Consider the following 22,092-nt stretch of genomic DNA (forward strand, 5'->3'; position numbering starts at 1 on the left):
AATGCAACAAAACGAATGCAATCGGTAACGACCGTAAACATAGGAAATCGCTGCATAATTGATTAAGGGTATGTTAAAAGAGATGCACCCTGTTTTGGGGTCATTTAGAGTTGAATAAATTAATAAATATATATATATGATAGTGATTTATTTTTCAGAGAAGTTGGTTTTTCGTTAAAATTTGAAAATTTTTCATTTCAAATGATGTTTTTACAAATATTCTAGCCACACGCTAACCACCTGTGTTTTTACTTGGTACCGAAGTTAATGTTGATTGTGAAATGACAAACCACTGATATTTGCGCCCGAAATCATAGACGTGCCCATTCCTAATGCCTCATTCAATCTATGAGACGATGAGAGCTCAATGTCGATAGATTTCGGTTTGTTTGTTTTTTAGAGACGTTTTTCCTTCTGCGATTACTCAATCACTTCGACACAGATTTAGATTTATTCTAGTTCATGACTTGGAATGTCTGGAAAGTTCAAAATGTTTCATTCACCTCTGCATTGTAGGTGGTTAAGGTTTCTGATTTTTTTAATGATTTTCTGGGGATACGGTACAATGCAAGTTCAAACTTTGCACATTCGTGTGTCCGGTACCTTGTACAAAGTCAGTATTTTTGAAGATTGCTTTTTAAAGTTTTTGCACTGTTGTCTTTCTACCTTAATGTTTTGTTTCATCATAGCTCAGCCTGTTGATCTGTTTCATCATATCGCCAAGGCTGTGCATGCTCGCGGAGTGGCTGGTATTTGAACTAAGATGGATGAACCTGTATGTAGAAAGGTGTTTCCTTTGGCACATCTCTAGTGTTATCCTTAAATATAATAAATAAGATAGTACATGCGATAATAAATTATTTCATATAAATTGAGAGTTGAGAACACTATTTAGGTGATTATAATCCCTGCTCCTTTTTTGCTATTTTCGAATGCCTCACTTCGGCATATGCTATGTTCATAATCATTTCCCCTTTGATATCTGTCCAAACTGTTTTTTAAATTATTAGGCTGTCCGGTTCGTAATCTTCATCGTTTAGCTTCTTAACTCTCAAGTAGAAACTTTTCAAAAATGCGTTTAGCTGAACTGCAGGATTAATCTCCAGATTCCGAGTTTCTGTTGGCAGTATTTATCTTAACCAACGAGTGAAACTACGCTCATCCGATTTTGTTTTACTTACAGTATCTATTGTATTTTGGCCTTTAACAAAATCCGAAATGTCCTCGTCCGTCAGCATTTTACCAAAATACAACATAAGTAAAACGCTTCACAGTAAACGGACGCTTTAATTGCATCTCAGATAATCCATACTAAGGTATTACTTCCCCCAATTATTTGACATGGAATACCACATCTCAAACATAACAAAACGGGCCAACACTACACGAGGCTTCCTAAGACGTAGCCTCAGATACTGCCCCCAAACCGCATACCAAGCGTTCATCCGTTCTAAAATGGAGTATGGGCGTGTAGTGTGGGACCCATTCTAGCAAGGCGACATAGACAAGCTTGAGCGAGAACAGCGATCTGCGACTCGATTTATTATTAAAGGTTACACATCCACACAAGATGGATGCGTATCAGCCATGCTGGACAAAATAAACCCCACAATATAAGAGGGGCGACGCCACCAGAGATTGACATTCTTTTACAAAGTAGTTCAATGGCTCGTTCCGGCTATCAATATTGATCACTATTTTCGTCGATTAAGACCGAATCGCACTATAAGGGCTTATAAGTTTGAAGACTACATGCATAAAAATGGAATGTTAAAATCAGTGAACAATAACTCTAAGTGCTTTCAGCCACTTCACAATAACAGTGATAATTTTAAATTATTGCCTTTCCGCGAACCATTTTGGAATGGAATTTTCTCAGTAAAAGCACTGTGAACTCAACATCTATTGAATGTTCAAGGCAGCAATATTGGCAAAATTTGGACATTTGCCTAGCTCATATTAACTTCATGCGCACTCTCCGTTGAATAAAAGCAAAACTTGGTCACTTTAGATTGCATGTAGGTTACATTACTCTAAAACAGATTCCCTTAGGGTCCCATTATTAAAATGACAACTTTTAAAGCATCGTTCGTGCATTTTCGACGAATCAATCTCACCTAAGTGGTATCATATTAAAGATGGATCTGTCCTAAACAAGTTCATCTCTCAAAATAGCTTCCAATCCAATACATCAAAGTAATCCAGACACATACAGGCTATTAGATATAATCACAAAAGACATGCCTGAAATTATTAAATGGCTTCTTTTAAGAAGGGAAGAGGAAATATTTAGAAATAGGCATTACTTTGGAGATTACTTACCTACATGCCTGCTAACCAAAACAAACAGCTAAAATTGCTCCTTCAACAGCTAACGATGCAAAGTGACGTTTGTTTCACATCCTGATAGTATCTTTTCTAAACATAAGTCCTGTTAGCTACATTGTATAACGTGTTCTTTATGAAACCCTATGTTGAAAACTTAAGTTGCAGCAAACATACTCATATACATGATGTTTGCTCAGGAAATCCTACGCAAACGGCAACACTAATATCGTGATAGGAAAGTCATTTGGGCGTGATTCCTCTGTAGTTCTGAGTACCTTCATTCCACTACCTGAGGATGACTATCAGGATACAATTTTCCAGCTTTGTGAAATATTTACCTTTCAGGTTGTTGATGGATCGTCCAAAAGCGATGCACCACTGCGGCCGCAGTCAAGGACACATAGTTGTATTGAGGAGGACACAAACCCGGAGACAGGCAAGAATCATCAAGACCTATTAACAAATAAACTCTATAGGCCCCTAAGATTGACATTATGTTCAACGCTCAAGTCTGGCAATTTCGCGGAATTGGGGACTTGGCTCTAAACAGAACAGGTTTGCTCTCTCAATCCGAGAAAGATGGCATGTCAGAGTTAAAAAGAACAAACAAAACATACAACTGTCATTATAAAGGAAATTAAATGTTAAATTCCAAAAGTAATTTATTTCAATTATAATTCTATGCTACAATGGTTAGTGTGGAAAATACTGCTGAAAGCATAGCTTGGCCTGTTGGGGTTCTGCTGGCAAGAACAAATCGAAGTTATATCTGCCAGAGAACTGTAGGCTTAATATAATACTATCTGATAAAGCACTGTCTTAAACATGCATTAACTTGTACTTGGACCTGATAGCATAGATAGCACAAAGCTTCAGACCGCCACCCAAAAGTGTGAGGATGTCAAAGGCGCTTACTAGACCGCCATGCCCAAGACAGTGACTTTTTCCCGGCACTGCACAAGCCGCATCCACAGCACAATTATTGAGCTCAATAATGATATGGCTGACTCTGTAATAGTGAATCGGAATTTAAAGGTGCTCATGTCTTATTGAAAGCAAACGTAATGACCTACTAAAGAAGATATTTCTGAAAGACGCAAGGCTGCCCGATACTTGACTAGGAAAAGGCGCTATGGTTTTCACTCTGAAATTCATTACTCTAATGGCTTAACAGATACAAAGCCAGTTTTCAGTGAAATCTTACAACTAAATGACCCTAACTACAGCTTCAAGTGCTTTTTTAAATTAGAAATAAAGTTATTTGTCTGAAGACCTAGTTCTACTAACTGATTAGCTATCTTGTTCCACTGGCCGCAATTATGTTAAAAGTGTAAATAGAAAAATAACTAGTATACTGCATGTACCAAACCATTACATCCAATGTAAATACACAGTTAAGTTAGTACTTTAATCAGCCCACTGAAATCAGTTTAATGACTCCAATTAATATCATTTATTGCATATGTTACTATATTTAGTAACAAAATTGGCCGTTTTTTTCGCGAATAACTCGTGAAAATCTCGGTATTGAGCATGTGTGCAAATAACCGGTTATTGTCACACTGTACCACAATCGGTTTTTATCAAACTTTAGGTTATCTTGCAGCAACGGCGGATCATCGACACGCGTTGACGTTACGTAATTGGCGAACGGAGCGTTAAAATAAAATTGCGTCTGAACGGGTTTTGGAAACGCTTTTTTCTCTAAACCGGCTTTCCGTACTTTTATTTTTCATGCGCAATTTATGACCTATGTTATATGACGTAATTTACCTGACGAAACATACTTGTTTGAGTTAAACTATCTGGATTTTAAGGACATGTTGGTGTTGTTGTTTTTTAACAGTCAAATATTTGTTTGGATCATCGAAAAAATGCAAAACGTGTTTGCATTGCGTGTTTATCGTGAAAAATTGTAAACGTCGATAGGATAAAATAAAATAGTGTGGTTTAAAATAAGTTTCGATAAAGAGATGGAATAATACAAAATGAAAATGCAACTAGATCCAATTTCATTGTTCATTGGTATAAATATTGATTTAAAGTTGTAATTGAGGTAAGCGTGTCGTTTATATTAAATTATGTTTTTATTTCGATATTTATTATTAATTACGATACACACGATACTAATTACTAAGTTTTGATATACACGACATATGTATACACATGATTAACATATGCAATAAACAGGTCATTATATGGAGAAAATGTGCCTTTAGTGGTTATTGTCACACTTGGTATAAAGCCATCGTGTATAAAACTCACCAAGTGTGCCAATAACCACTAAAGACACACTTTCTCCATAAAATAATCTATACGTCCAGTTCATAAGTTAAAGCAAGACAGCCAGCTGATTATTCACCATATGTGGCTCAAGGGACAAATGGTCAGGCCTTCAAACAAAGAGAACAATGGCATAACTGAGATATATCACCTTGTTCTCCACCTGAAACTTCAATATATGGACATCATAATATTTAATTTCAAGATATGTTGGAAAATGCAATTAAACCCTTATACGTCCATACCGGGTCCCCTTCCTATCCAGAACAGTCCGAAAACCACCTAAAACATCCATTTGGACAAGCGTATTGATATCTCTCATCTATTCTAGCACTAAAATCATAAAGAATTCGTTAAACTTTTTTTCTACTTTTTTCTCTTGCAGACGAATATCTGTGCCCTAGAAATTGCAGTGGATATTCTTATTAAAGTTTATATTACTGTATTTCCGATTCCCATAAGGTCCCATTATAAAACTGACACTTATAAAGAATTGTTCGTGCCTTTCCGAAGTATTAATTGTCGGATCCAAGTGCTCCAGACAATTACATGTGATTAGAAATAACAACAAAAGACATGTCTCACATTGTTTAATGGCTTTTATTTAAGAAGAGAAAAGAAATTTAGAAATAGGCACTACGAAGGGATACACAATGATTTAGTGTAATACCTCGATGCGATTTAAAAGACAAGCGCATGTGTGAATCGATTATTGTACATTCCGATACTTTTTCTCGGTAACGGCTTTTATCGTTATAGAACAATTGCTTAGTGCATTTATACTCAACTGTCAAATATGGAAAAATACAGAATGTTTGGATCCAATACCGGAGTATATTGGACGTTCACGTACAAGGAATGGCAATTGGAAGAATATATTGGATATAGAATAAATAGTTTTATACAAGTGTGTCTTATATTATTCCGAATGATTTTGTGACACCTATACGGATTAAGTACATAGTGAACCTTAACTCGTTCTAATATGAATAGGAATTCCGACGATAGTAGTGTCCCTTTGATGCTGAATAAACATTTTCATTAAGCCTCGCTAGACTTGCTCTCTCTTGAACAAACGGATACATCTGTCGCACACATTGAATCATGCTATTAAACAGCGAGCTCGCAAACCTCCGCAGGACCTAGATGAATATGTAACTTGAAACAAAGTGTACTAACGTTATATCAAGGTCATCATTATATGGTTACTTTATTGTGTATAACATGATCCCCAACGTATGATAATATCTATGAAGTACTGTATTTATTGAATGATTAATGACCTTTTAGTTTCATATGTTTGTTAAGTTAGTTATTCACTTTGTTGTTCTTACTAATTATGAGTTATTCACAACGTTGTTAAACGTCATCAGCGTATGTAAGTATTGCATGCAAATAATGTTCTTTTTTAAACATCATTTACTTGAAATAGAGATGCAAGGTAAAGAAAAAAACTCATTATGAAACAATAAAGCATCATTTAATTTGATGTGAATTGATTAACAAATAATTCTCGACGTTAGTGCTATTATTGGTCACTTCTGTTTATGTATTGATATTTTGAATTAAAACACTGCTTACAATGATAAAGAAACAATATATTGTTACCGCACTTGTTTAAACTTTTTACACTTTAAACATATAATATTAAACTTTGTTACTAACGATCCGAAGCGGTATCGTTCGCATTAATTTTGATCCGCGGGTATTGTATGACATTCGCGCTTGAGTATTTTATGGTACCCGTTTCAGCATTAGTAAAAAACGTTGACATTGTATCTTCCTTGAATACTCTTTACACTACTTTATTTCTCTCGTACGCATAGTGTGCCTAAAAAATGATTATCATTCATACGATGTTTTCAGTTACAATTGTTTGCAAGACGCAGTTATCCCATTCAGTATTTCAATTTGTAAACATTACGTGTAAAATTGTGAAATCATCAAATGTAAATGTATTATAATGCAGTATATTATTTCTTTACAGAAAAAGGGATGTTATTGTGCAATCAGCGTGACTCGAAATGCTGGGTCGCAGTTAACAATATTAATATGAACAACTGTCAACAGTACCAGAAACCGTTGTTTGGGTAACCATATACAGTGTCAACGTTATGTTGATTCAGGGTTTTATCTCACAGATTTGAAATCTAATCGGGCATAATTTATGGCATAAACCTGAAGCTATACCTAAGATAGAAATTGTCAACTTTGCGATGTTCTCGCTGACGAATATTATTTTTATTATAATGTTCGTTATATGATGATATTAGGAACTTGAATACAAATAAATATTACTGGCAAAGTCCAAACATGACAAAGTTTATCGATTAAATCCAATCTTATAATACAAGTACCAACAAAAACTTAGCATTGTATGTACATAAAGCATTTAGTCCAAAAAAACTTGTATGCATTATAATGATTTTTTAATATAATTCATTATTCAAACTTTACTTCTCGCTTTCTTGTAGATTTGTCTTAGTTGTTTTTTATGGTATCTTTATCGGCACTGTTAAATACAATCTTAAATGCTATAATCAAACAAAATAATGTCTTAGACATTTACATATATTTATACTTTATTTAACAACAAATACTGATCACATATCATGCCTTTATATGTGTTACTATGTTTTGATCATGTATAATCATGGATTGTATGTTTATTGTATGTATTGAATAAGTTTAAAAATGCATGCATACAAATACGATGAAATTCGTCTCGTCGAAAATAGACCCATCGAGTGAAACATACATCGAATGAATGCGTTTTTATAATCTAGAAGATCATATCGACATCTTCCATGAATTGATATTCATTGAAATGACGTTTTTATTTCAGCTAAAAATAGGAAAACCAATGAGAATATAGACTTTTATGTTTGCTTGTTTGTAATATTTTATCTGTTTGTAATATTTTATCCTGTTATAACGCAGAAATCCTGTTCTTGGTATCAAATTAGTATGTTTTACATGTAATTCATTATATCATTATTTCATTTTAGTTAATCAGAACTGATCATGTGCACGTCTTTTTTAGACAGACCGTCTCATAAGATTGACGATATGAAAAAAAGGCACACGCCTTCCAAAGAGGAACAGTATGCACAAAATATTGATTAATGTCACTGATAGAGTTTGGATAAATTCACATTACGTAAATAGAGCTATACTCGAAATACATCCTGTTTTTGTAATGTATTTCACTAACATGCCAAGTTGATAATGATGATGACAACACTTTTATACGCCTACTTGTTGAATTTTACCCGGAAGAACATACATTACCCGTTTTCCGGCACTGTCTGTGTTGAACCAATTCGTTTTGGCGACCGACATTTTTACCGAGACTTTTACGGGAGGAGATGAATTGCACGTCACTGATGCCTTCGCTCAGACCCCCAACATCGACCCTTCTGACCGACGATACTTCAAAACAAATCATCGTTCCCGCCAACTTATTGACCATCCAGAACAATCACACCCTGATTATTGAAAATTTCAGCAGACCCCGCAGCGACCTTTGCTAACACATCATACTCCAGAAGCACTGCGTCATCGATCTCCGCAACAACATGCTCGCGCTCTACCGCACCCTCGCCAAGCTTCGGCTCATACAGGCCAATTTTCCTAATAGGCACTCCACTGGCCCCTCCCAAAATTGCACTTCCGCTCAGCACCTTCCGCAAATCACCTTCCGGTATCGTGTGGTTTACTATTTGGGAGATTTAAATTCTCGGCGCCCCAGTGTCTGTCGCGGATATGAACTGTACTCCGCTCACACCCTCATTCACAGACAGACCATCGCCGAGCTCACACAGCCACCCCTTGACGCCCCTGTGTTCCGGAACACGTCTTATATCCTCATTGATTTTTTGTTTGCCTCGCTCGCTGCTCTGCTCTATTGGGACCTCCCTCTGGCCACAAGGGCTGGTCCACTTGCGTTTAAACGATTCTCTTGTAGCTTTTTTCCGGTCGTCGGCCCGTTCACCCCGTTTTTCCGAACCTTCACGAGCGAAGTGTCCTTTCTCGTGACAAAAAAAAACACTCGACGTCCATCTTTTCTTTAAAGCTTCGCAATCGAGCTACTTCCGCCTCAAGCTTCTCCAATTTAGCTAATAGTGACTTCACGGTGTACACGTCGTCAATCTCCTTTACTTCCGGTCGTGTGCAACGTGTTTTTCGCTTTGGACTAGTTTCAGCCTGGCACCTTCTGAGATGATCCCCCTCACCTTCAGCGTCTGACACATCATCAACAGCTTTTTGTACAACCCCGCGGCTCTTTCGCGCCCCCCTCTGCATACTGCGCAACTCAATGAAGCTGACCGCATAATAAACAGCTTCATCTATATTCCGAGGCTCTTTATGGTACTCGACTTGAAAACGCAAGTCCTCATCATACAATCCATCTAAAAACCTCCGAACTAGGTCTTCGTCACGCGTTCTTCCATCGCGCCCACAGTGCGATTTATCAAACAGCTTCTTTAATTCCTGAGCAAACTCTTCCAGGGTTTCGCCATGTCGCTGCGAACGGCGGCAAAATTTGGCCGCGAACGACCGTGGAGTTTCGATTATCTTGAACCTACTATCGATCTCGCGTAGCAGTTCATAATAGTTGTCGAGAACATATGGTGGCAACTGGGAGAAAACAAATTGCGCTGCCACCCCTTCCAGCCTCGGCAACAATTGGTCTAACCTTTCGTCTTCACCCCAACCATACCGATTGGCGATTGTTTCAAACTGTGTAATTCACGTTTGTCATTCCTCTTTACCGGTATATGGGACAATGCGCACGACTGCCAGTCCACGATAGTCTCGATCCTGGACATGTGTTAGTCGCCTATTTTGTCCATGCGCGTTACTAATGTCGCCGGGGTACAATACCCGACCACGTTGATCATGCTGGCCTTGATACGCGCCAAATAAATCAAACCGGTATGCTTGATGTGCATCGGGACCGTTATCTCCTTGTCCTTTCCGACTGGCTGGAAACACGCACTGCCGAAAACCGTACCGCTCCCGTACGTTTTCGATAGCAGGCTCTTGCCTGTGTACCGACTGCGCGTCTTGAACTACCCCATAGGGAAACGATCGCACCATTGCGCCGTTATTTGCTTCTGCTGGTCGAGATTCTCGACACTCGCCGCGGTTTCCGGATCCACAATGACCGTTTCCGGTATGACGACGCACGTCGTCGTTCGCCTGGCAGTTTGCTTCCGTCAGCGTTTTGCGCGTCGTTACTTTCAGGTCACTAATGTCACGAGCCATGGCCTTCAGCGCCTCGTTCATGCTCAGCAATTGGTGATCTGTCCGAACCGGATACTCGAACCTCCAAACCCGCGACATCAGCCCTACTCTCACACGATTTTTCGCTTGACCGTTCACAATCATCGTCGTCAATGCCGCTTCCGATACGCTCATAGAAATATATTTCTCCCTCACTGTCAACTGGTCTAGGTTCTGCCATTTAAGAAGTGTATTATTTATTCACGCGAATATTTTTTGTATCTCGATAAACGCAAGCGTAATGTTAAATCTTCGTGTTAAAATGTTAGTTATTGCAATAACGCGTTATAATTGTTCCGTATATTCAGATAAGCCGATAACATGTGTAAAGAGTATTTATTTAATTTAAAATTTCAACTCGCGGTGAATCGCTGTTATAATTTGCTTTAATATTAAATTTTTTAGTCGCTCACTTTACCTTAGATACCGCTCGTTTTTCGTACTATTGCGTGCATGTATAGTTATTATTGTTAATGAGTGAACTTTTTTTTCTTCCTAAAGTAATGTTTACGGCGTTATCAGTTCGCATCACAGGATAAGTTAAATAATTAAACTAATCCCACCGCTCGTCCACCAGAAATTGTTGGGGCCTAGCTCTAAATATTGGTAGCGTATTAAAGTTAGGCAACAATGAGTTTATATATAAAAAAAATGTCTCCAGGTAACTCATTGTATTCCACCACCGTTAAAATGCACATAGTTTAAAATAACCTCAGCATTCGCGTCACAGTGATGACGTATACAAAGCTTACACAGTTGTACGTATTCAAATGTACATTCAAATGTTCATGTAGTTAAAATGCTACGTCAGGAATAAAAACTCTAAAGTTCCGTGATGAGTTGACAAATATTCTGTAAAAAGTCGCAATAATGGAAATATGTTCACGTAAAAGTGTTTTCTTTACTAATTGTTCGGATTAATTCAAAACATGGATTAGTTATTTACACTTATCGGGAGCGAGCTGATGTTAATGCTTCTCCCCCACAAGAAAAATCAAGACTGACTAGAAAATCAACAAAACGTTCGAAGTGTGGCCGAAATGTGGCCAAAAACTGGCCGAAAATTGGCCGCGGCCATAAATCGGCCACAGGCCAAGAAACGGCCTCAGACCGGCCTTAAATCGGCCAAAAAACGGCCATAGATACAAAATGGCTGACAATCGAACGCTGACTTCGTCACATAGTTTCAGTAGTAGAAGTAGTAGTAGTAGTAGTAGTAGTAGTAGTAGTAGTAGTAGTAGTAGTAGAAGTAATTGAAGTAGTAGTAGTAGTTTTATATATGAGTGTACCTATCTCTTTGAATGTACAACATAATTGTTATCGAAAATGTATTTGTATCATCGAGCATTGTATTAAATTGTAGACAGAATAGCGTAATTGCTTCCCTCCCCCCTCCGCCTCACCAATGTTTGTGTACCAAAGTACTTTTCAAAAAAACGTAGCCTGGTAAAAATACATCTTCTTCAATGTGTCGATCGTAATTTGACGTAAGTTTTTGTTTAAGTTTTAATTGATAAATACTTTTCCTTTTTGTGTATGAATTCCGATTAAAAATATTCCTTATAAAATAGTACATGTCTTGTTTGCGCGTCACGTCTTTATTAAGTTACAGCGCATGGTCTATTGAAAGAATTACGCTTTTCATATGTGGAGACAGACAACAGCAAACTTTCGCGCTCTTATTAAAACACGGGTTTTACATGGCGTACATCTATATTGAATGGAAAACCCTGTACATGCGTTCAAATTCAACTGGTTTATAATCATCGATATGCTCCTCCAAAGATCTATACACGTTCAGCTTCGTTCTGAAATTCGACAAGTCACGTGATATCTAAAAATAGCAACAGTGGTAGTATTGTGAAACTGGTCTATTGAAGCAGCGTATATTATCAGCAGCATGTATTGCAATACATTTTCAACCGCATAAACTTGTAAAAGGTTTTTTAATCGCCATAAGTAATTATGTCTGCAAATGCAATGCAAATGACTGCTACTTTTGTGATCTCAAATATTTTGTATTTTGGTTATTGTACTTTAATGTACCCCGGATACGGAAAATATACCAACACATACCCGGCAAATGAAGGCTGTACCTGAGTTTTATTCCCTTCTAATTTCCGATGTCGCAAAACGCGCTATGCAATACGAATGCACTTCGAAAAAAAATGCCTCAACATCCTTTTTGTACTTTGAGTTTCGATAATATACAGGTTCTTGTACAAAGTATTGGCATAAATATGACCATAATCATTTTTTTAAAGCCGACGCATACCGATTTGTCGTTAAAATTTTCGGGGTACGTTTTAGTAAATTTACCATGCCCTGTGTGCATTTAAGTATACCTACGAGTAACCGGGGTACATTTTAGAAGTACCCGAGCCGACAAAGATCAATCGAGCGTTAATTACTTTTGTCAACACTGAATGTTCCAATGGTAAGTAACTAGAACTTTAAGAAAATGGAAAAACGTGCGTGTATGGCCATTCAAAAAGCGTCAACAAGTACCTCCTCAGCAGACGCTGCTAGACAGGCTTGTTAGATGGAAATGAAATAGGGTTTACACTGATTTAGTTGATTGGTTAATGTGGATCCGATGTTTAAGAAATAAAATACAATGCAAGTTAATAGTCGGTTTAATAACTCGTAGGGATATTACATGTATTTAGATATTAATATTTTGATGAAGAATGTACATACATGTATGCAGTGTTGACACTTACTTATTAATCCAGTTCGAAAGTGCGCACCATATAAAATACTAGCAATTAATACATTAAAACGATGACACATTTCATAAAGGATTATGTCACACTTCCAATGAAACACTAACGCCAGTTCTTAATCCTATACAAGTGCTTGTGTAATTGACGTCAGTATATTGTTTTGTTGAAAACATTGAAAAAATGATGTCAATTTCTAGAAACAACTTTGAAAAGGCTACTTGGAGCCAAATAAATAAGAAAATGTCGAATATTTTTCTGTTAATAAATAAAAATGGTTAACATTATTGATATTGTTTATGGTTTATTTATTATAGATATTAGACATACAGGTCATGAGTATACATGATCAAAACATAGTAACATATATAGAGGCATGACATTTGATCAGTATTTTATTTCATTACTTGTGTAATAAAGTATCAATACAGGAAAAGGTCTATGGCAACTATTTGTGGGATAACACCATTTAGAATCTCTTTAACATATAATGCTATAAAGATAACATCAAAATAAAGACGATTCTACAAGAGAGCGAGAAGACAAGTTTAAGTAATTAATTATATACAATTAATCATAATAATATATATACAGGTTTTACTGACTAAATGCTGTATATACATACATAGCTCAGTTTATGTTATTACTTGTAATATCCGATTGCATTAATCAGCAAATTGTATCATTTTTGGTTTATTCCAGTTATATTTATTCAGGGTTTCGGTTCCAGTTTAAATGGAAACACGTTCACAGAGAATACAATCTATGAAATAAAATTAACGCGAGTGATCTGAGTGACTGTGATTCTTCTAAAATGGATGGGTTATGTTAATATGGACTATTGCACGAGAGTCAAGTAATAAGCTTTTGAAAGTGTTTCAGATGATAGTTCTTCATTAAAAAATCCCCCGCCTTATTTTTGCGCGCGTGGGGAAGCATAATATTCATACCATATAGACATATAGACAGCAAACTTATCAAAGGCTGATAAACAAGTCCTTTTCTGTTAGCTTTTACTTAAAGTCTACTGTGAACTCGCCACATCGCCTAATTGAGAATAAAAAAGTGTCCTCGTTCCAAATAATTATAAAAATAATGAGCAAAAGACAACACTCATCCACAGCTAGTGAGAGCAACGCTAGCCTATGGCATGTACCCGTCTTTGAAACGATAGTTCTATTTTATTAGATAGTACCGAACAATCGTTAAATGAAACACTAAATGTTATACACGATTGTTCAAACAGTTCAGGTCTAAATGTTAATTTTGATAAAACAAATGTTGTATGGATTGGCAAAATCAAATATAGTTCTTATTCGATTAAAACAAAATGGAAATCAAACTGGATGCAACACAGCTTTTAACTGCTTGGACTTAATGTCAATGTTGACCTATCAAAATTATTTCATATCAATTACAATTGAAACATTGCTAAAATTGAAATATCCTGAAAAAATGGAAAAGGAGAACTTCAACACCATTAAAAAGATAGTTATTGTGAAAATTCGTATTGCGTCATTATTCAATCACCTGTTCATATCACTGCCTAACCCACCCAATACCATCGTAAATTCAATAAAAACTTCTGTACTTACTTTTATTTGAGGCGGGTATAGTAAGTAAAGTTTACAACAATTGTAAAAGAATGTAGTGATGGAGGTTTAAACATGATAACATTGGATGCATTTATTCTAGCATTGAAACTATCCTGGTTGCAAAAATTTCAATTATTTTGAGGAAATTTGATATAACTCTCACAATTAGACTTCATATTTATAACCCTTTTTCACTGCAGTTATCATAATGCTTTAATTATATCCAACATAATTTCAAACTCTTTTTTGGTAAATGTTCTAAAAAGCTTCTCAGTTTATTGTAGTAAATTAGATGTAAAAGCAGAAGAATTGATGTATTATCCACTTAATTATTATCCAAATATATTGATTGACAATAAAAGTTTTTACTTTAAGTCTTGGTTTGATTCTGGAATTCACTGTATAGGTGATATTTTAAAAATGGCATCTTTATTTATGTTCATTAATTAAGTTTAATGTACAATTACAAAATAAATTGTATTACTTAGTAAGGGGTGACAAGATCAATAGATAAATTTGTAAAAAAATGTTGTTTATTCATTTCCAGTTTTATCAAGGTAACATCTTGGTAAGTTTCATCTTGTACATAATCATCAGGTAACACATTTTCTACACATACATGAACAGTGTAATGTTAAACAAAATCTGGTATTTTCCCAACTCGGACATTGAAATCTCCACATATATATAATTCACAAGTGTCATACTTATGCATTTAAAAAAAATGTAACTATGTCATCTGTTATTAATTCAAAAGCATTATTTTCTGATAGGTACTGTATTTCACTGCCTTGTGGTGAATTGTAAATCAAACACTTAATAAATTATTGTAACAATTTTACCATCTAGTTAAATCCACATTATACAATAACTTTCACTAAATAATACATATTTTTCAATTTATTATGAACATTCATTATAATTCCACCACTTATTGTTTCAGAAATTTTTAGTTTATGTGTTCTGTGTGAAGTATAGGTTGTAAAATCCTCAACATTATACTTAAAAGTATCATTTGACCATGTTTCGATCAGCAATAAAATATCACATGAACTGAATAATAATTCTTTGTTCTCTCAAGTTGATACACAGTTTGTTATTTTGCACAGTTTTCTTTGCCAGAAACTTATTGAAGTTCGTATGAACCTACCTGAATATAACTACTTGACAAACATCAATTTCAAAATAACAATTGTGTTATCTTTTCAGTGATATAGCTGCGCAGAAGGGAAAAGAGACCCGACATATTATGGACTTAAATTCAACAACATAAAACACAAGGACCTTGCTGTCACTGAGTGCTCTCGTTTAAAATAGCCATGAGGAGTATTGCAAGCACTTATAGAGTCCAATACCGATGAAAACTCCTAGTAATGTAAGATACATAATTACCGTCATGTTGTTTTTGTCTTAACACATGTTACATTTTGTTGTAAGATCCAATATCCTGTTGCCGGATATGTTTTTGAAAACATTCACGTCGCATAATCCTCACTCTGCATAACATATATGAGTTGTACTCTGTGAAAAAGGGGTTAAATGCATGTGCGTAAATTGTCGTCCCAGATTAGTCTGTGCAGTTCGCACTTGCATTACGTTCATTTTTCACAGAGCATATATATGTACATATTACACCCCGTTTCTAAAATATATTATAATATACTAAAAAAGATAGATACTATGTGTCAATATCTAAATTTGACGTGCATTTGCGACCTTGTTATACTAAACACAAGTATCGCCTGATGAATGAAGTCGAAACTGTCAGGAAAGCTGTGTCTTTCCAAGATCAGAGTTTTGGCCTCTAAGTGTGACCTTATCGATTAAACACCAGTGAAAATGCAACAAGGATACGCCCGTCAATAAAATTTTTCTCGTTAACGATTGTACATTGTCAAATCTGATTTCTCCAAATTGTAGTTTTAACCTTCAACTGTTAAATTTAACTTCATTGTTTTACCTTGAATTATGACCATGATGAAGTGGTGTTCGCGACACTTCATCAAACATTACAAGGCATGTATGCCAGAGTATTTAAATCTGATTTTAAAAGATTGAAATTCGATTAAATGATAGAAACACTAACAATTTACATTTTTGTTTTCAAATAAGAGCAGCGCGATGCGTTGAACTCCGGTAGCGTTGGTTGGCGGCCCGGGTTCATTTTCTGTTCCCAAAAGCTTGTGAGCTAGGTTAGGGTAAACATGCTGCAAAGGTGGGATTTCTTAATTGAACTCTGGCTAACTCTCACAACACAAGACCACGCCAAAGTTGATAATATCTTTCAGTGAACATCAATTGGCTTGAATAGAATCTATAATTCGAAATCCGTCTCAACTTTCGCGAGTTAAATAGTTCATAAGGGATGAACGCTGGGACACACTTCGGGTGCATCCTCAGGCGGCGCTGAATGGCCTCATAAGCTTTGAAATACACAGTCAGCACTTTCAGCATTTTGATGAAAAGTCTACAGTTAATTCCGCAACGTCGTTTATATCGCCTTTCACATCGATTTTTGTTTAATTTCTACTGTTTACGCTATTTAATTTTGAAAGAGCTAAAAGAAAAGTCTCATTATAAGTCGAGCGTATTCACGTTAAATTGTTTCTTTAGCTAAGTCTGAATATACAATGTGCATAACTAATAATGCGTAGTCACTATCGAATATATATGAAGAATATGGGGTCCAAAAAATCATGTTGCCGATCCGTTTGCACTATACCACCAAAATATTAATTTTAAGCGATTGTCATTGTACTGGACATTCCTGTGCAAAAACTAAGAAAATTTTAAAGAATATATGTGAAGATTTTGTATGATTGAAGGTAGCTGTCTAATCTTGTATATGCTATTGGTATAAACCCAATAACATGTTGAACAATTTCCGCAATTTTGCCAGAATGGTAAGAATTAAAAGAATTTTCGCATTTGTAAAAAATGCGTTAAGTGAGCAAACTAGAAATCGATAAATCTTTATCGGCGAAGAGCTAATACTTTCTTCGTCGTTATGCATTATTATTAGGCGAATTACTCAGCATCACTTAGTCGTTATGCATTTCATTTATGTGTGTATATCCGATCTTAGGTATATTCCGTTAAAAAGATGAAACATGCATGAATAAATCATCAAAATAAAACATACGAAAACATAAGCATAATTCGAGTTGTATACCATTAGAATGACGGATGATTTTTGTTTTACAGGTGAATGGCGTACGCAGACAAAAACACAAGTTCCGGATCCGCAACTACTACGAGTAAACTTGTCGGTATCGGCAGAGGGCTTAGAATAACTTGGTCATTATGAACGTTCTTGAAGTAAATATCATTTTTATTAATCTCCCATTAACAGATTATCAAAATATCTATGTAATTTTCCTCGTCAATATCGATGTGTTGGTCTAAGACTGGGGAAATACAAAGTTGATTTTAACATCGGATAAGCATACTTTTCACACAAACGACCCATGACCGTGAAATTAATGCGAGTTTTTATGTAGATATGTAGTTCACCAACTCAAACCAATATAACGCATACTATCTTTTTAAAGATAGTGGTTGCATTATTGTTTGCAGAGTATGAATATCTAATATCACGTGATGGTTTAAACTGTATAAGCTATATTAAGTTGTAGCATTACATTGTTTATACCACGAAATAATAATATGTTGATAGTATAAACACATATTATGTCAAGTTTTCTTTCATACACTGTCAGTAGTTTTTGACTACTTGTAGATGATTAATGCAAAAGAAAAAAACACGTGCTATCAGACGAATTGAATATCACACAGCACGTTGATATTATGTTTATTAAGATCGATTTTCCAAAGTCATTTTTATAACAAAAATCATTGTGTATCCATCCGTAGTGCCTATTTCTAAATTACTTTTCTCTTCTTAAATAATAGCCATTTAACAATGTGAGACATGTCTTTTGTTAATATTTCTTATCACCTGTAATTGTCTGGAGCACTTGGATCCGACAATTAATACGTCGGAAAGACACGAACAATTCTTTAAAAGTTGTCAGTTTTATAATGGGACCTATGAAAATCGGAATTAGTGTAAGATAAACTTTAATACGAATATTCACTGCAATTTCTAGGGCACAGATATTCGTCTGCAAGAGAAAAAAGTAGAAAAATAGTTTTAGCGAATTCTGTATGATTTCGGTTCTAGAATAGATGAGAGATATCAATACGATTGTCCAAATGGATGTTTCAGGTGGTTTTCGGACTGTTCAGGATAGGAAGGGGACCCGGTATGGACGAATAAGGGTTTAATTTCATTTTCCAACATATCTTGAAAGTAAATACTATGCTGTCCATATATTGAAGTTTCAGGTGGAGAACAAGATGATATATCACAGTTATGCCATTGTTCTCTTTGTATGAAGGCCTGACCATTTGTCCATTGAGCCGCAGATGGTGAACAATCAGCTGGCTGTCTTGCATTGACTTGTGAACTGGACGTATAGATTATTATATGGAGAAAGTGTGTCTTTAGTGGTTATTGGCACACTTGGTGAGTTATATGCACGAGGGCTTTAAACCAAGTGTGACAATAACTACTAAAGGCACACTTTCTCCATATAATGACCTGTTTATTGCATATGTTAATCATGTGTATACATATGTCGTGTATATCGAAATTAATAATTAATATCGTGTATATCGTTATAAATAATTAATATCGAAATAAAAACATAATTTAATATAAACGACACGCTAACCTCAATTACAACTTTAAATCAATATTTATAACAATGCAATTGGATCGAGCTGCACTTACATTTTTTATTATTCCATCTCTTTATCGAAACTTGTTTTAAACCACACTATTTTATTTTATCCTATCGACGTTTACAATTATGCAAGATAAACACGCAATTCAAACAAGTTTTGCCTTTTTTCGATGATTCAAACAAATATTTTACTGTTAAAAAACAACAACTCCAACATGTCCTTAAAATCCAGATAGTTTAACTCAAACTAGTATGTTTCGTCAGAGAAATTACGTCATACAACATTCGTCATAAATTGCGCATCAAAAATGAAAGTACGGAAAGCCGGTTTAGAGAAAAAAGCGTTTCCAAAACCCGTTCAGACGCCATTTTATTTTAAGGCTCCGTTTGCCAATTACGTAACGTCAACGCGTTTCGATGATCCGCCGTTGCTGCGAGATAACCTAAAGTTTGAAAAGAACCGATTTTGGAACAGTGTGCCAATAACCGGTTATTTGCACACGTTCTCAATACCGCGATTTTCACGAGTTATTCGCGAACAAACGGCCAATTTTGTTAGTAAATATAGTAAAATATGCAATAACTGATATTAATGGGAGCCATTAAACTGATTTCAGTGGGCTGATTAAAGTACAAACTTACCTGTGTATTTACATTGGATGTAATGGTTCGGTACATGAAGTATACTAGTTATTTTTCTATTTACACTATGAACATAATTGCGGCCAGTAGAGCAAGATAGCTAATCAGTAAGTAGCACTAGGTCTTTAGACAAATAACTTTATTTTCAATTTTAAAAAGCACATGAAGCTGTAGTTTGGGTCATTTAGCTGTAAGATTTAACTGAAATCTGGCTTTGGATCTGTTAAGCCCTTAGAGTATGAATTTCAGAGTGAAAACCATAGCGCCTTTTCCTAGTATCGGGCAGCCTTACGTCTTTCAGAAATGTCTTCTATAGTAGGTCATTACGTTTGCTTTCAATAAGACATGAGCACCTTTAAATTCAAATTCACTATTACAGAGTCAGCCATACCATGATTGAGCTCAATAATTGTGCTGTGGATGCGGCTTGGGCAGTTCAGGGAGAAAGCCACTGTCTAGGGCATTGCTGTTTAGTAAGCACTTTAGACAGCCTCACACTTTTGGGTGGAGGTCTGAAGCTTAGTGCTATCTATGCTATCTGGTCCAAGTGCAATTTGAATGCATGTTTAAGGCACTGCTTCAGCATATATTGTTATCTTAAGCTTACAGTTCTCTGGCAGATATAAGTTCGATTTTTTCTTGCCGGCAGAACCCGAACAGGCCAAAATATGCATTAAGCAGTATTTTCCACACTTACCCTTGTAGTAAAAAAGTAAAATTGAAATTACGTTTGATATTTAACATGTAATTTCCTTTATATTGACATGTGTATGTTTTGTTTGGTCTTTTCTACTGTGACTTGCCATTTTTCTCTGGTTGATAGAACAAACCTGTTCTGTTTAAAGCCAAGTCCCCAACTCCGAAAGTTTGCCAGATCTGAGCGTTGAACATCATTCCAATTGCAGGGGCCTATAGAGTGTATCTGTTAATAGGTCTTGGTGATCATTGCCTGTCTCTGGACTTGTGTACTCCTCAATCTAACTCTGTGTCCTGGACTGCGGCCGCAGTGGTGCATCGTTTGCGGATGATGATTCTTCAACATCCTGAAAGGTAAACAATTAACAAGCTGGGAATTTTGATCCTGATAGTCATCCCCAGGTAGTGGAATGAATGTACACAGAACTACAGAGGAATCACACCCAAATGACTTTCCCATTACGACATTAGTGTTGCCCTTCGCGTAGGATTTCCTGAGCAAACATCATGTATGTGAGTATTTTTGCTGCAACTTAAGCTTTCAACATTGGGTTTCATAGCGAACACGTAATACAATACATCTTACAGGACTTATGATTAGAAAAGATACTTTCTGGATGTGCAACAAACGTCACTTTGCATCGTAAGATGTTGAAGGAGCAATTAGCGCCTTTTTAAGTGTTAGTTTTGGGTAGTAGGCATGTAGGTAAGTATGCTCGAAAGTAGTGCCTATTTATATGTAGTTCATTTTCTCTTCTTAATTAAAGACCATTTAACAATGTGAGATATGTCTTTTGTGATTTTTTAAAATAACCTGTTTGTGTCTGGATTACTTTGATGTATTGGATTGGAAGCTGACTTGAGAAATGAACTTTTCTTTTAAAGGGAAGGCAGTTGTCTAAAATAGGCTTCCGAAACACTGTTTTCTATGGTGGTTGCATTCGACAGCGAATTAATTTCTTAGAAATTCCGAGACGGTATGTTTTTGATTGCACTTATTGGATAAGGGCATATCCATCTTTAAAATGATACCACGTTCGGTAAAATTGATACGTCGAAAAGGCACGAAAAATGCTTTACAAGTTATCAATTTTATAATTGGACCATTAGAGAATCTGAATTAGTGTAATGTAACATAGATGCAATCTGAAACGATCCAATACATTTAAGTGACCAAGTTTTTCTTTTATTCAATGGGTAGTGCGTATGAAGTTAATATGAGCTATGCAAATGTCCCGTTCTTACCGATATTGCGGCCTTAAACATTCAATATTTGTTGAGTTAACAGTGCTTTCACTGCGTTAATTCCAGTCAAAATGGAATTTAAAATTATCACTGTTATTGTGAAGTGTATGAAATAACTTAGATTTATAGTTCACTGATTTTAACATTACATTTTGATGCATGTAGTCTTCAAACTTATTAGCCATAATAGTGAAATTCGGTCTTAATCGACGAAAATAGTGATCAATATTGATAGCCGGAACGTGCCCTTGAACTACCTTGTACAAGAATGTCAATCTCTGGTGGCGTCGCCTCTCTTGTAGTGCTGATACGCATCCATCTTTTGTGGATTTGTAACCCTTAGTGATAAAGCAAGTTGCAGATCGCTGTACTCGCTCAAGCGTGTCTATGTCGCCTAGCTAGTCCCACACTACACCCCCATACTCCATTTTAGAACGGATGAGCGCTTGGTATGCTGTTTGACGGCAGCTTTGGGGTCAGTATCTGAGGCTGCGTCTCAGGAAGCCTCGTGTATTGTTGGCCCGTTTTGTTATGTTTGAGATG

This window comes from Dreissena polymorpha, chromosome 8 (genome assembly GCF_020536995.1).
Source record: "Dreissena polymorpha isolate Duluth1 chromosome 8, UMN_Dpol_1.0, whole genome shotgun sequence".
NCBI lineage: Eukaryota > Metazoa > Mollusca > Bivalvia > Myida > Dreissenidae > Dreissena > Dreissena polymorpha.